The following is a 14,275-nucleotide window of genomic DNA, read 5'->3' as shown; positions in this document are numbered from 1 at the left end:
ATTCCAGCAGCTGCAAGTGGAGGAGTGGGGAATCCAACCCGGTTCTCCCAGATAAGAGAGCTATGGCTGACCCAAGGCCATTTCAGCAGCTGCAAGTGGAGAAGTGGGGAATCCAACCCGGTTCTCCCAGATAAGAGAGCTCTGGCTGACCCAAGGCCATTCCAGCAGCTGCAAGTGGAGGAGTGGGGAATCAAACCCGGTTCTCCCAGATAAGAGAGCTCTGGCTGACCCAAGGCCATCCCAGCAGGTGCAAGTGGAGGAGTGGGGAATCAAACCCGGTTCTCCCAGATAAGAGAGCTCTGGCTGTCCCAAGGCCATTCCAGCAGCTGCAAGTGGAGGAGTGGGGAATCCAACCCGGTTCTCCCAGATAAGAGAGCTATGGCTGACCCAAGGCCATTTCAGCAGCTGCAAGTGGAGGAGTGGGGAATCCAACCCGGTTCTCCCAGATAAGAGAGCTATGGCTGACCCAAGGCCATTCCAGCAGCTGCAAGTGGAGGAGGGGGGAATCCAACCCGGTTCTCCCAGATAAGAGAGCTCTGGCTGACCCAAGGCCATTCCAACAGCTGCAAGTGGAGGAGTGGGGAATCAAACTCAGTTTTCCCAGATAAAAGTCTGCGCACTTAACCACTACACCAAACTGGCTCTCCAGGTGTTGCGAAGGGAGGCTATTGAAGAATACACATCTTCCCTTCGCATGCTGGGCAGAGGTTCTTGGGCAGGACCCTTTTCTGAGATGACCATCTCAAACCGGGTGTGAGGAGGGTTGCAGCAGTGCAAGGAAAAACCCAGGAAGTGGCTGAGAAGATGAGGTTTCGGGACTGCTGCTGACTGCTCCCCCCCTCCCCTCTTCAGATGTGCCAAACCAGAGGAAAACTTCCTTGTGATAGGAGGGCTGGGCTGCTGGTGCTTGTGGCTCCTGGGGGAGCCGTGGGGAGCAGTGCAGGAAACAGGCCTTGTTAGCTGTCAAATGAATGAAGGCCACTCGAGTCCCGCATTGCCGACTTGAGACAGGCAAGTTCTATTTCGGTAGCCCCCCGTAGAATTAACTGAGCCTCAGCTTGAAGGCGAGAGCAGCCAGACAGACTGGGCCTCTGACACTTCCTACCCAGAAAACCTTTCAAAGTCTAATTTCAAAATTGGGAGGAAGAGAAGGAGGAGATCTCTAAGCGAGTGGTGAGCACTGAAACTTGAGCGCCTGTGAATCTGCCGATGTCAAAGGGCTTGCCATGTACTTGCGGGCGCCTAGGGCCTCTCTGTTTTCTGTAATTGCGATGGGGATGTTGGGGGAGGATATACAGGGTTGCTTTTGCTGGCTAGCTTCCTCTTTTCAGTTTTGGGCACCACAATTTAAGGAGGATATAGAGCATTACAACGGTTCCTCAGTGGAACGGGCTTCCTCAGGAGGTGGTGGGCTCTCCTTCCCTGGAGGTTTTTCAACAGAGGCTAGATGGCCCTCTGAAAGCAATGAGGATCCTGTGAATTTAGGGGGAGGTGTTTGTGAGTTCCCTGCATTGTGCAGGGGGTTGGACTAGATGACCCTGGAGGTCCCTTCCAACTCTAGGATTCTATGATTCTCCTTCTTTGGAGGTTTTTCAGCAGAGGCTAGATGGCCATCTGACAGCAATGAGGATCCTGTGAATTTAGGGGGAGGTCTTTGTGAGTTTCCTGCATTGTGCAGGGGGTGGGACTAGATGACCCTGGAGGTCCCTTCCAACTCTAGGATTCTATGACAGGTTCCTCAGTGGAATGGGATTCCTCAGGAGGTGGTGGGCTCTCCTTCCTTGGAGGTTTTTCAACAGAGGCTAGATGGCCATCTGAAAGCAATGAGGATCCTGTGAATCTAGGGGAGGTATTTGTGAGCTACCTGAGCCGCCCTGAGCCTGCCTTGGCGGGGAGGGCGGGATATAAATAAAAATTTATTATTATTACCTGCATTGTGCAGGGGATTGGCCTAGATGACACTGGATGTCCCTTCCAGCTCTATGATTCTGTGATTCTTTTGATTGTAACACACGAAGTATACATTCTGCCCTGGTAGGGAGGCAGAAGTTATCTTCCAGCAGAGACTGTCTTGGTTCACCTGCTGGGTGAGAAACTGCTTTTTTGCTGCTTTGTGTGGGCTTTTTGCTCTAAATTTGGCCAGTTTGATGCAGTGGTTAATTGCATTCTTATCTGGGAGAACTGGGTTTGATTCCCCACTTCTCCACTTGCAGCTGCTGGAATGGCCTTGGGTCAGCCAGAGCTCTCTTATCTGGGAGAATGGGGTTTGATTCCCCACTCCTCCACTTGCAGCTGCTGGGATGGCCTTGGGTCAGCCAGAGCTCTCTTATCTGGGAGAATGGGGTTTGATTCCCCACTCCTCCACTTGCACCTGCTGGAATGGCCTTGGGTCAGCCAGAGCTCTCTTATCTGGGAGAACCAGGTTTGATTCCCCAGTCCTCCACTTGCACCTGCTGGAATGGCCTTGGGTCACTTGATTCTTATCTGGGAGAACCAGGTTTGATTCCCCACTCCTCCACTTGCAGCTGCTGGGATGGCCTTGGGTCAGCCAGAGCTCTCTTATCTGGGAGAACCGGGTTTGATTCCCCACTCCTCCACTTGCACCTGCTGGAATGGCCTTGGGTCAGCCAGAGCTCTCTTATCTGGGAGAACCGGGTTTGATTCCCCACTCCTCTACTTGCACCTGCTAGAATGGCCTTGGGTCATCCAGAGATCTCTTATCTGGGAGAACCGGGTTTTATTCGCCACTCTTCCACTTGCACCTGCTGGAATGGCCTTGGGTCAGCCAGAGCTCTCTTATCTGGGAGAACCAGGTTTGATTCCCCACTCCTCCACTTGCACCTGCTGGAATGGCCTTGGGTCAGCCAGAGCTCTGGCAGAGGTTGTCCTTGAAAGGGCAGCTGCTGTGAGAGTCCTCTCCAGCCCCACCCACCTCACAGGGTATCTGTTGTGGGGGAGGAAGGGAAAGGAGATTGTGAGCCGCTCTGAGTCTCTGATTCAGGGAGAAGGGCAAGGAATAAATCTGCTCCCACCTCACAGGGTGTCTGTTGTGGGGGGAGAAGATAGAGGAGATTGTGAGCCGCTCTGAGTCTCTGATTCAGGGAGAAGGGCGGGGTATAAATCTGCCCCCACCTCACAGGGTATCTGTTGTGGGGGAGGAAGATATAAAAGATTGTGAGCCGCTCTGAGTCTCTGATTCAGGGAGAAGGGCGGGGTATAAAGCTGCAGTCTTCTTCTTCTTAATGGCCCCCAAAAAGGGTGTATAGATCTGGCTGTTTCAGGTGCACTCAAATCTGACACAGAGAGTCATACCTGTTATTATGTGTCTTTCAATAAAACCTTTTTTGAATCTCAGCAAGAGGCTTGCTTTTTGAGGACAGAGAGGAGCTGGCGGCCTGGTACTAAATCAGGCTCTTGGCCTATTAAGGTTAGCGTTGTCTACTCAGACTGGTAGCAGCTCTGCAGGGTCTCAGGGTGAAATCTTTCATGTCATGAGCAGCTGATCCTTTTTAAACTGGAGACGCTGGGGATTGAACCTAGACCTTCTGCATGCCAAGCAGAGGCTCTTCTACTGAGCCACGGCTCACTATTTCTCCAGTCTGTTCTCTAGGAAGTATATAACTCCATTTTATAATGCTGACTATGTCAGTGTTGCTAGCCATGTGCCTTGAGCCAGAGTGTCCCTTCGGACAAAACATCCAGCACCTAATACATATGTGCTCGGTTTGAGCCATAGACTAGATGAGCGTGCAGGTAGGTACAACTGTGGCAACTGGGAGGGGAGGAGGTAGGGAGACAAAATGCCTACTGACTGCTGCCTCCAGTTCTCCCCCCTCCCCAAAAAACCCTGAACTCACATGAAGCTGCCTTATACTAAATAAGAACATAAGAGGAGCCATGTTGGATCAGGCCAATGGCCCCTCCAGTCCAACACTCTGTGTCAAATAAGAACATAAGAGGAGCCCTGTTGGATCAGGCCAATGGCCCATCCAGTCCAATACTCTGTGTCACATAAGAACATAAGAGAAGCCATGTTGGATCAGGCCAATGGCCCCTCCAGTCCAACACTCTGGTCGTTTTCGCACTCACCTTAATCAGCAGCGACGACCCTCTTCACCGCGCAGGATCTGCGCGGATTTTGCACTAATTGCCGCGGAGCACCCAGAAGAGCTGGAAAGTCCCGGCGCTTTTGCGGCGCAAACGGAAACCGCCAAAAACCAGTTTCCATTTGCGCCGCAAAAGCGCCGGGACTTTCCGGCTCTTCTGGGTGCTCCGCGGCAATTAGTGCGAAATCCGCGCAGATCCTGCGCAGTGAAGAGGGTCGTCGCTGCTGATTAAGGTGAGTGCGAAAACGACCTCTGAGTCACATAAGAGCATAAGAGAAGCCCTGTTGGATCAGGCCAATGGCCCATCCAGTCCAACTCTCTGAGTCACATAAGAACATAAGAGAAGCCATGTTGGATCAGGCCAATGACCCCTCCAGTCCAACACTCTGTGTCACACATAAGAACATAAGAGAAGCCATGTTAGATCAGGCCAATGGCCCATCCAGTCCAACATTCTGTGTCACATAAGAACATAAGAGAAACCATGTTGGATCAGGCCAATGGCCCATCCAGTCCAACACTCTGTGTCACATAAGAGCATAAGAGAAACCATGCTGGATCAGGCCAATGCCCCTCCAGTCCAACACTCCGTGTCACATAAGAACATAAGAGAAGCCCTGTTGGATCAGGCCAATGGCCCACCCAGTCCGACACTCTGTGTCACATAAGAACATAAGAGAAACCCTGTGGCTAATAGCCACGGATGGACTTCTGCTCCATATGTTGATCCAATCCCCTCTTGAAGCTGGCTATGCTTGTAGCCGCCACCTCCTGTGGCAATGAGTTCCACATGCTTGGTCTATCACAGTCAGTATTGTCTACTCAGACTGGCAGCCGCTCTCCAGTGTCTCACGCAGAGGTCTTACACATCACCTTCTACTTGGTTGTTTTTAAGTGGAGATGCCGGGGATTGAACCTGGGACCTTCTGCATGCCAAACAGAAGTTCTTCCACTAAGCCGCATCCTTGCCCCATCACCTGAGGAGTTCCGTTTGTTGCTCTTGAAGGGCTGTGCCCTTCTGCTTTTTCTGCATCCATACAGGGCAGCTTTTCATCAGAAGACAAATGAATGGCAGAAGGTGACTGATGGCAGCCATTTACCTTCATTATCTCCAGTGATGAGATCCATTTTCCCTGCAGTCAAACGTGCTTATAAATAGACCTGTTAATTGCCAGTTTGGATGCACGGGTATGGTCTGTACTGATGGGGGAAGACAGCCACTTCTTGCAGGGGTCCCTATCAGGCTCTTCCCCCTCCCCAAATTATGCACTTTTGAAATGTGAGAAATCTCCCCTGTGTGGAATTTCCCAGGGGTCCAAATCAAGTTTCCTGAGTGGAGCCAGCCAAAAGCCACACCCCTTTGAACATATGGACATATGAAGCTGCCTTATACTGAATCAGACCTCCCTGGGTCCATCAAAGTCAGTATTGTCTACTCAGACTGGCAGCGGCTCTCCAGGGTCTCAAGCTGAGGTTTTTCACGGCTACTTGCCTGGACCCTTTTGAGTTGGAGATGCCGGGGATTGAACCTGGGACCTTCTGCTTACCAAGCAGATGCTCGACCACTGAGCCACCGTCCCTCCCTTTCCTCATCACTCTCTTCTTCTTGTCATGAAAATCTAAATTCCCCTGACTTGTGAGATCGTAGAGACCAGGTCCCAAGGAGCTAGTATTTATTTGCTTCATTTATACCAGGCCTTTAAGAACATAAGAGCCCCGTGGCACAGAGTGGTAAAGCTGCAGTATTGCAGTCAGAACCCTCTACTCATGACCTGAGTTCGATTCCAGCGGAAGCTGGTTCAGGTAGCCGGCTTGAGGTTGACTCAGCCTTCCATCCTTCCGTGGTTGGTAAAACGAGTCCCCGGCTTGCTGGGGGGGAAGTGTAATGACCGGGCAAGGCAATGGCAAACCACCCTGTCAAAAGTCTGCCGTGAAAACTTTGGGCGTTTTCGCACTCACCTTCAAGTGGCGCGACCACCCTCTTCACGCCGGAGGATCTGCAGGGATTTCGCATAAGAAGCGCCGGAGCAGCCAAAAGAGCCGGCGACTTCCGTCGCAAAAGCCGCTCAAACGTTTTCCTGCTTCTTGGCGGTTTCCGTTTGAGCGGGTTTCGCGACGGAACTTTCCGGCTCTTTTGGCTGCTCCGGCGCTTCTTATGCAAAATCCCTGCAGATCCTCCGGCGTGAAGAGGGTGGTCGCGCCACTTGAAGGTGAGTGCGAAAACGCCCTTTGTGAAAGCAACGTCACCCCAGAGTCGGAAACGACTGGTGCTTGCGCAGGGGACCTTTCCTTTAAGAACATAAGAGAAGCCATGTTGAATGAGGCCATTTTTATTTTCTCTATTTTTTGTATTTCCTGCTTTTCTCCCTCATTGAGGACCTAAAGCAACTTTGCACATCATTTCTCCCCCCTCCCCAACCGTCCTCCACTTAACCTTCATGACAACCACCTTGTGAGGGTAGATTAGGCTGAGATGGGGTTGCCAAGTCCAACTGAGGAAATATCTGGGGACTTTGGGGGAGGGGGGAGCCAGGAGACTTTTCCATTCCCTAAAAAATAAATAAATAAATAAAAATACAGCGTTGTTGTTCCCCTGAATACAGTCTTCATTTCCTCTTCCTCTTTTTTATTCCCCAGCAGCTGCACTCCCACTAAATTAAAGTGAACACGCACACACTCACACGCACACTCACAAAGCAACCAAAATACACAGTTTTCATGCTCACGCTTTTGTGATCTCCGTGGAGCATATAGATAGCATTACTCACTGGAGTTGCTGAAAGTAACAGTCTGCTGTATTTCATCCAACTTAATGAAAGAGTGGTCTAAAGGGTGGAGTTTTCCTCTATCCCGTAAACAGGTTCTTTACCATGCCTTTTACTATACAAACATCTTCTGAAAGGAATGCAAAAGGAACAGAGGGATTGCACTCTCTTCTTCTTCTTCTTCTTCTTCTTCTTCTTCTTCTTCTTCTTCTTCTTCTTCTTCTTCTTCTTCTTCTTCTTCTTCTTCTTCTTCTTTCACACACACGTGACTCTGCCTGCTCGTCCCACCCTCATGAGCTTCAGTCTCCCAGATTTAAAGGCACACACACACCCCTTCCAAAACACAAGGCGTTTGCAAGCTTCTAACCCTGTCTGAGATGTAAAGGTCATTGTGGCTGTTGGGGCAGGACTTCCCCCACTGGCCAGCTGTCCGGCAGCTGGAAGGAGACCTGGGGACTGGCAGGCCTAGGCTAAGAGCTTATGACAGGTCCCAGGTGCCCTGGGAGGCATCTGTGGTGGAACGAGAGATCTGAACCCAGTCCTCTCACGTCTTAGTCTGGCAGTCTAACAGCTGCACCACAACTAGGGTTGCCGATCCCCAGCTGGGAGCTGGGATCCCCCGGTTTGGCGGCCCTCCCCTCACTTCAGAGTCAACAAAAAGCGGGGGTGAGGGGTGGGGGGAATATCTGCTGGGCACTCAATTATACCCTATGGAGATTGATTTCCATAGGGTATAATAGAGGATTGATCCATGGGTATCTGGGGCTCCAGAGAGGCTAATTTTTGAGGTAGAGACACTGAATTTTCAGCATAGCATCTCTTGCCTGCCCTTGAAAGACTCCCCAAGTTTCTAAAAGATTGGATCAGGGGGGTCCAATTCTATGAGCCCCCAAAGAAGGTGCCCCTACCTTCATTATTTCCAATGGAGGGAAGGCATTTAAAAGGAGCATGGTCCATTTAAATGTGATTCATAGAGTTGGAAGGGACCTCCAGGGTCATCTAGCCCAACCCCCTGAACAATGCAGGAAATTCACAAGTACCTACCCCTAAATTCACAGGATCTTCATTGCTGTCAGATGGCCATTTAGCCTCTGTAGACAAACCTCCAAGGAAGGAGAGCCCACCACCTCCCAAGGAGGAAGCCTGTTCCACTGAGGAACCGCTCTAACAGTCAGAAACTTCATAAAATCATAGACTTGGAAGGGACCTCCAGGGTCATCGAGCCCAACCCCCTGCACAATGCAGGAAATTCACAAATACCTCCCCCTAAACTCACAGGATCTTCATTGCTGTCAGATGGCCATCTAGCCTCTGTTAAAAAACCTCCAAGGAAGGAGAGCCCACCACCTCCCCAGGAGGAAGCCTGTTCGAATCATAGAAGAGTTGGAAGGGACCTCCAAGGTTATCTAGTCCAACCCCCTGCACAATGCAGGAAACTCAAAAACACCTCCCCCTAAATTCACAGGATCTTCATCGCTGTCAGATGGCCATCTAGCCTCTGTTGAAAAACCTCCAAGGAAGGAGAGCCCACCACCTCCTGAGGAGGAAGCCTGTTCCACTGAGGAATTGCTCTAACGGTCAGGAAGTTCTTCCTAATGTTGAGCCGGAAACTCTTCTGATTTAATTTCAACCCATTGGTTCTGGTCCGACCTTCCAGGGCCACAGAAAATAATTCCACCCCATCCTCTATAGCAGGGGTGGCCAACGGTAGCTCTCCAGATGTTTTTTGCCTACAACTCCCATCAGCCCCAGCCAGCATGGCCAATGGCTGGGGCTGATGGGAGTTGTAGGCAAAAAAAACCTCTGGAGAGCTACCGTTGGCCACCCCTGTTCTATAGGGCAGCCCTTCATGTACTGTTGGAGTTCAATTGTGCTTGTCACATCCTTGCTCCTGACTTCACCCCCAAAGTCTCTTGGCTCCAACCCAAAGCCCCCAGATATTTCTTGAGTTAGACTTGGCAACTCTAATCGCAACACTCCCCCCCCCCACACACACACACACATCTCCAGCTCCTCCAGTTGGCTCAGCTCTCGTATGCAGTAGGACTTGGGGGGCGGGAAGATGCTGGAAATGGGAAGGAAAAGACAGGCCAGCCTGGGAAGGAAGGTTGTTCGGCCTTGTGCCCACTCTGTGCTGAACAGCTGGTGGCTGGCACTTCTCTCCTCTCAGCCTACCCCTGGGCAGACAGTCTCTGCCTGTGAGTCAGTGGGTGAAGCTGGCAGTTTGGTTGGTTGTTTTGGGGAAAGGAGCTGGCACAGGAAGGGCGCGGCAAAGGAGCCAGGGAGGAGCCTGTGGCCAGCTGGCAGGTGACCTGCAGAGAGACCACCCACAGGCAGGCAGGCAGGCAGCCTCTCCCCAGATTGGAGCGGCTTGTGGAGGTGCCTGGAGCATTGCCCTGCAAAGGAGGAAAGAAAACCAGGTGCCTGTCTCTTGCAGGGCCCCCTCCCAGAGGTGTCTGTCCGCTGTGCAACCCCTTGCTCTGGAGTCTGGGATTTCTTGGCACTACCGGTGTGTCGTGAAGAGAGGCATCAGCCAGACTCTGAGAACGGGCTGTGGGGCTTGTGCAATATCTGTCTTGGGCATTGATTCCCCCCCCCCCCCCGCAAAGGGTCTTTCTTCTAATTCTTTTTAGATTTAGGCTGTGCCTGTGAGTCCATCTAGGGCCTCTCCTGTCCAAATAAAAATCTTGTTTCATTTTTGTTCAGCCGGACTTGATGTAAGCGGCAGGATAATTGCTGATGTAATTTTTCTTAAAAATAAATGCAGCTTCACAGAGAATCAGACCAGGGACCCTGTGGGGAGGGCTCTTTTCCCTCAGGAAGGGGGTAAAAAGCCAGTTTGGTGTAGTGGTGAAGTGCTCGGACTCTTATCTGGGAGAACCAAGTTTGATTCCCCACTCCTCCACTTGCAGCTGCGGGAATGGCCTTGGGTCAGCCATAGCTCTCATCTAGGAGAACTGGGTTTGATTCCCCCCTCTTCCACTTACAGCTGCTGGAATGGCCTTGGGTCAGCCAGAGCTCTCTTACCTGGGAGAACCGGGTTTGATTCCCCACTCCTTCACTTGCAGCCGCTGGAATGGCCTTGGGTCAGCCACAGCTCTCTTATCTGGGAGGACCGGGTTTGATTCCCCATTCCTCCACTTGCAGCTGCTGGAATGGCCTTGGGTCAGCCATAGCTCTCTTACCTGGGAGAACCGGGTTTAATTCCTCACTCCCCTGCCACCTGAAGCCCATTGATGTGACCTTGAAAGAGCTCTCTCAGCCCCACCTGCCCCACAGAATGTCTGTTGTGGGGAGGGGAAGGAGATTGGAAGCCACCTGCCTCACAGGGTACCTTTTGTAGAGAGGAAGGGAAGGAGACTGTAAGCTGCTCCAAGACTCCTTCAGGTAGTGACAGCCTTCTTCTTCATCATCATCATCTTCTTCTTTCCTGCCAGTTTGGTGTAGTGGTTAAGTGCTCGGACTCTTATCTGGGAGAACCGGGTTTGATTCCCCACTCCTCCACTTGCAGAGGTTGCCCTTGAAAGGGCAGCTGCTGTGAGAGCCCTCTCAACTCCACCCACCTCGCCGGGTGTCTGTTGTAGGGGAAGGAGATAAAGGAGATTGTAAGCCGCTCTGAGACTCTGATTCAAAGAGAAGGGTGGGGTATAAATCTGCAGTTGTCTTCTTCTAGTGGTTAAGTGTGGGGACTCTTTACTGGGAGAGCCATGTTTGATTCCCCACTCCTCCACTTGCAGCTGCTGGAATGGCCTTGGGTTACCATAGCTCTGTCAGAGGTTGTCCTTGAAAGGGCAGCTGCTGTGAGAGCCCTCTCAGCTGCACCCACCTCACAGGGTGTCTGTTGCGGGGGAAGGAGATAAAGGAGATTGCAAGCTGCTCTGAGTCTCTGATTCAGAGAGAAGGGTGGGGTATAAATCTGCAGTCATCTTCTAGTGGTTAAGTATGCAGACTCTTTTCTGGGAGAACCAGGTTTGATTCCTCACTCCTCCACTTGCAGCTGCTGGAATGGCCTTGATTCAGCCATAGCTCTGGCAGAGGTTGTCCTTGAAAGGGCAGCTATTGGGAGAGCCCTCTCAGCCCCACCCACCTCACAGGGTGTCTGTTGTAGGGGAAGGAGATAAAGGAGATTGTAAGCCACTCTGAGTCTCTGATTCAGAGAGAAGGAAAAGGAAAAGGAAAGGTCCCCTGTGCAAGCACCAGTCGTTTCCGACTCTGGAGTGACGTTGCATTCACAACGTTTTCACGGCAGACTTTTTACGGGGTGGTTTGCCATTGCCTTCCCCAGTCATCTAGACTTTCCCCCCAGCAAGCCGGGTACTCATTTGACTGACCTCGGAAGGATGGAAGGCTGAGTCAACCTTGGGTGGGCTACCTGAACCAGCTTCCGCTGGAATCGAACTCAGGTCGTGAGCAGAGAGTTCAGACCACAGTACTGCAATACTGCTGCTTTACCACTCTGCGCCACGGGGCTGCTATACATAGAGAAGGGTGGGGGATAAATCTGCCGTCTTCTTCTTCTTCTCAGCTTGGCTCAAAATGGCTCACAAAAAGTTTGCAGTGAAAAGTACAGTATAGAAAGCTAAACTCAACGGTGCCTTCCATAGAGCTCTGTCTCATCTGGAGTGCTGCACAGCCCCTGACCTGCAGGGTCAAGGGCTCACTGGTAGTCAAAGGCCGCGTGGGATAAAAACGGCTTTACACTGCTGATGAAATGCAACAGGGAGGGACCAGCTCATCTGGATGGCCTTTCTTGCATGCGTGTAAAAGACCCTGTCCTGCAGGGTTGCCATGAGCAGGGGACGATGGGGAGGAGTTGTCATATCCAGGCTGAAAAACTCCTGGAGATTTGAGGATGGAGTCTGGGGAGAGCAGGGAGCTCATGGGATATAAAGCCTCCCAAACATCCCTTTTCTCCAGGGGAGCTGATCTTTTTAGTCTGGAGATGAGTTGTAACTCTGATGGATCCCCAGGGCCCACCTGGAAGCTGGCATCCCCGGCTGTCCTGCTAGAAGCCCATTACGCTTGGTGAGCCAACTAATGTGGTCAGAAAGAACATAAGAGAAGCTGTGTTGGATCAGGACAGTGTCCCATCCAGTCCAACACTCTGTGTCACACAGGGGCCAAAAAAACCAGGTGCCATCAGGAGGTCCACCAGTGGGGCGAGGACACTAGAAGCCCTCCCACTGTGCCCACCCAAGCACCAAGAATACAGAGCATCATTGCCCCAGACATAAGAACATAAGAGAAGCCATGTCGGATGAGGCCAATGGCCCATCCAGTCCAACACTCTGTGTCACACAGGGGCCAAAAAAAACCCAGGTGGCATTAGAAGCCCTCCCACTGTGCCCCCCCCCAGGCACCAAAAATACAGAGCATCACTGCACCAGACATAAGAACAGAAGAGAAACCCTGTTGGATCAGACCAATAGCCCATCCAGTCCAACATTCTGTGTCACACAGTGGCCAAAAAACCTGGTGCCATCAAGAAGTCCACCAGTGGGGCCAGGACACTAGAAGCCCTCCCACTGTGCCCCCCCCACAAGCACCAAGAATACAGAGCATCACTGCCCTAGACAGAAAGTTCCAACAATATGCTGTGGCTAATAGACACTGATGGAGCTCTTCTCCATATTTTATCCAATTCCCTCTTGAAGCTGGCTATGCTTGTAGCCGCCACCACCTCCTGTGGCAGTGAATTCCAGGTGAAGAATTCCCTTTGGGTGAAGAAGGACTTTTATCCGTTCTAACCCGACTAGGGTTGCCAATCCCCAGGTGTGGTCCAATTCTATGTGCCCCAAAAGAAGGTGCCCCTATCCATTATTTCCTATGGAAGAAAGGCTTTTAAAAAGGTGTGCGGTTCTTTTAAATGTGATGGCCAGAACTCCCTTTGGAGTTCAGTTATGCTTGTCACACCCTTGCTCCTGGCCCCACCCCCCAAAGTCCCCAGATAGGTCGAATTGGACTTGGCAACCCTAAGCCTGACTCTTCAGCAATTTCATTGAATGCCCACGAGTTCTTGTATTGTGCGAAAGGGAGAAAAGTACTTCTTTCTCTACCTTCTCCATCCCATGCATAATCTTGCAAACTTCTATCATTTCACCCAGCAGTCGACGTTTCTCCAAGCTAAAGAGACCCAAGCGTTTTAACCTTTCTTCATAGGGAAAGTGTTCCAACCCTTTAATCCTTCTAGTTGCCCTTTTCTGGAGTTTTTCCAATGCTATAATATCCTTTTTGAGGTGCGGTGACCAGAACTGCACACAGTACTCCAAATGAGACCGCACCATCGATTTATACAGGGGTATTATGATACTGGCTGATTTGTTTTCAATTCCCTTCCTAATAATTCCCAGCATGGCGTTGGCTTTTTTTTTTAATTGCAATCGCACACTGTCTCGACATTTCTAGAAACTGGCAAGCCAGAAGACAGAGGAAGGGATGGGTCCTTGGGTCAGCTTCTGTGCTCCCCCCCACCCTCCACACACACACATACACATACACACACTTTGGACATACTCTCTCCTCTCTGCAGAGCAGCTGCCTGCCCAAGAGACCGGGGCAGATGCACACACCTCGGAAGCAGAGATCACGTTGTGGATTACACCATATAATTCTTTGCAGCGTAGCAAACTCTCACTCTTTATAAGTGGCAAAATGGTACACGAGGTGTGTGAGTTGGAAACCCTCATGAATAGAAACTTGAAACTGCCTTCTACAGAATCAGAACCTTGGTCCATCTTTTGCCGTGGAAATCCTGTGGAGTAGCAACTTAGAAGTCAGCGCCTGGATGGCAAAAAAGAAGAAAGTAGACATGCTGCCCAGCCTCAGTCAGTCAGAAGGGCCTTGGTGCCCAGCAGCTGATGCAGGGACCGGACAGCTCAGAGGCTCAGGGGTGATTGGCAGGTACTTGGAAAGTGTAGCCAAGGCAGGCATCTTTTGCACTGCAGCCTGACGAGAGAGAGGACCGTTCCAGGCTGTGGATCTGAGAGATCAGCCCTGCAGATAATGCCTTGGATGTTCACTTTGGTGTAGTGGTTAAGTGCACGGACTCTTAACTGGGGGAACCGGGTTTGATTCCCCACTCCTCCACTTGCACCTGCTGGAATGGCCTTGGGTCAGCCATAGCTCTGGCAGAGGTTGTCCTTGAAAGGGCAGCTGCTGTGAGAGCCCTCTCCAGCCCCACCCACCTCACAGGGTGTCTGTTGTGGGGGAGGAAGGGAAAGGAGATTGTAGGCCACTCTGAGACTCTGTCCTTAAAAGGGCAGCTTCTGGGCGAGCTCTCTCAGCCCCACCCACCTCACAGGGTGTCTGTTGTGGGGGAGGAAGGGAAAGGAGATTGTAGGCCACTCTGAGACTCTGTCCTTAAAAGGGCAGCTTCTGGGAGAGCTCTCTCAGCCCCACCTGCCT

The 14,275-nt window shown here is 51.4% G+C and overlaps 1 protein-coding gene across 3 annotated transcripts in view; it reads left to right on the top strand.

The window, feature by feature from the left end:
• Nucleotides 1–14,275, top strand: part of FGF12 (fibroblast growth factor 12) — a 399,444-nt gene that overhangs the window by 253,594 nt on the left and 131,575 nt on the right. The gene's annotated exons all lie outside the window — the stretch shown is intronic.

This window comes from Heteronotia binoei, chromosome 6 (genome assembly GCF_032191835.1).
Source record: "Heteronotia binoei isolate CCM8104 ecotype False Entrance Well chromosome 6, APGP_CSIRO_Hbin_v1, whole genome shotgun sequence".
Taxonomy (NCBI): domain Eukaryota; kingdom Metazoa; phylum Chordata; class Lepidosauria; order Squamata; family Gekkonidae; genus Heteronotia; species Heteronotia binoei.
Note: the sequence above shows the minus strand (reverse complement) of the source record. Positions and strands in the feature narration are given on the sequence as shown.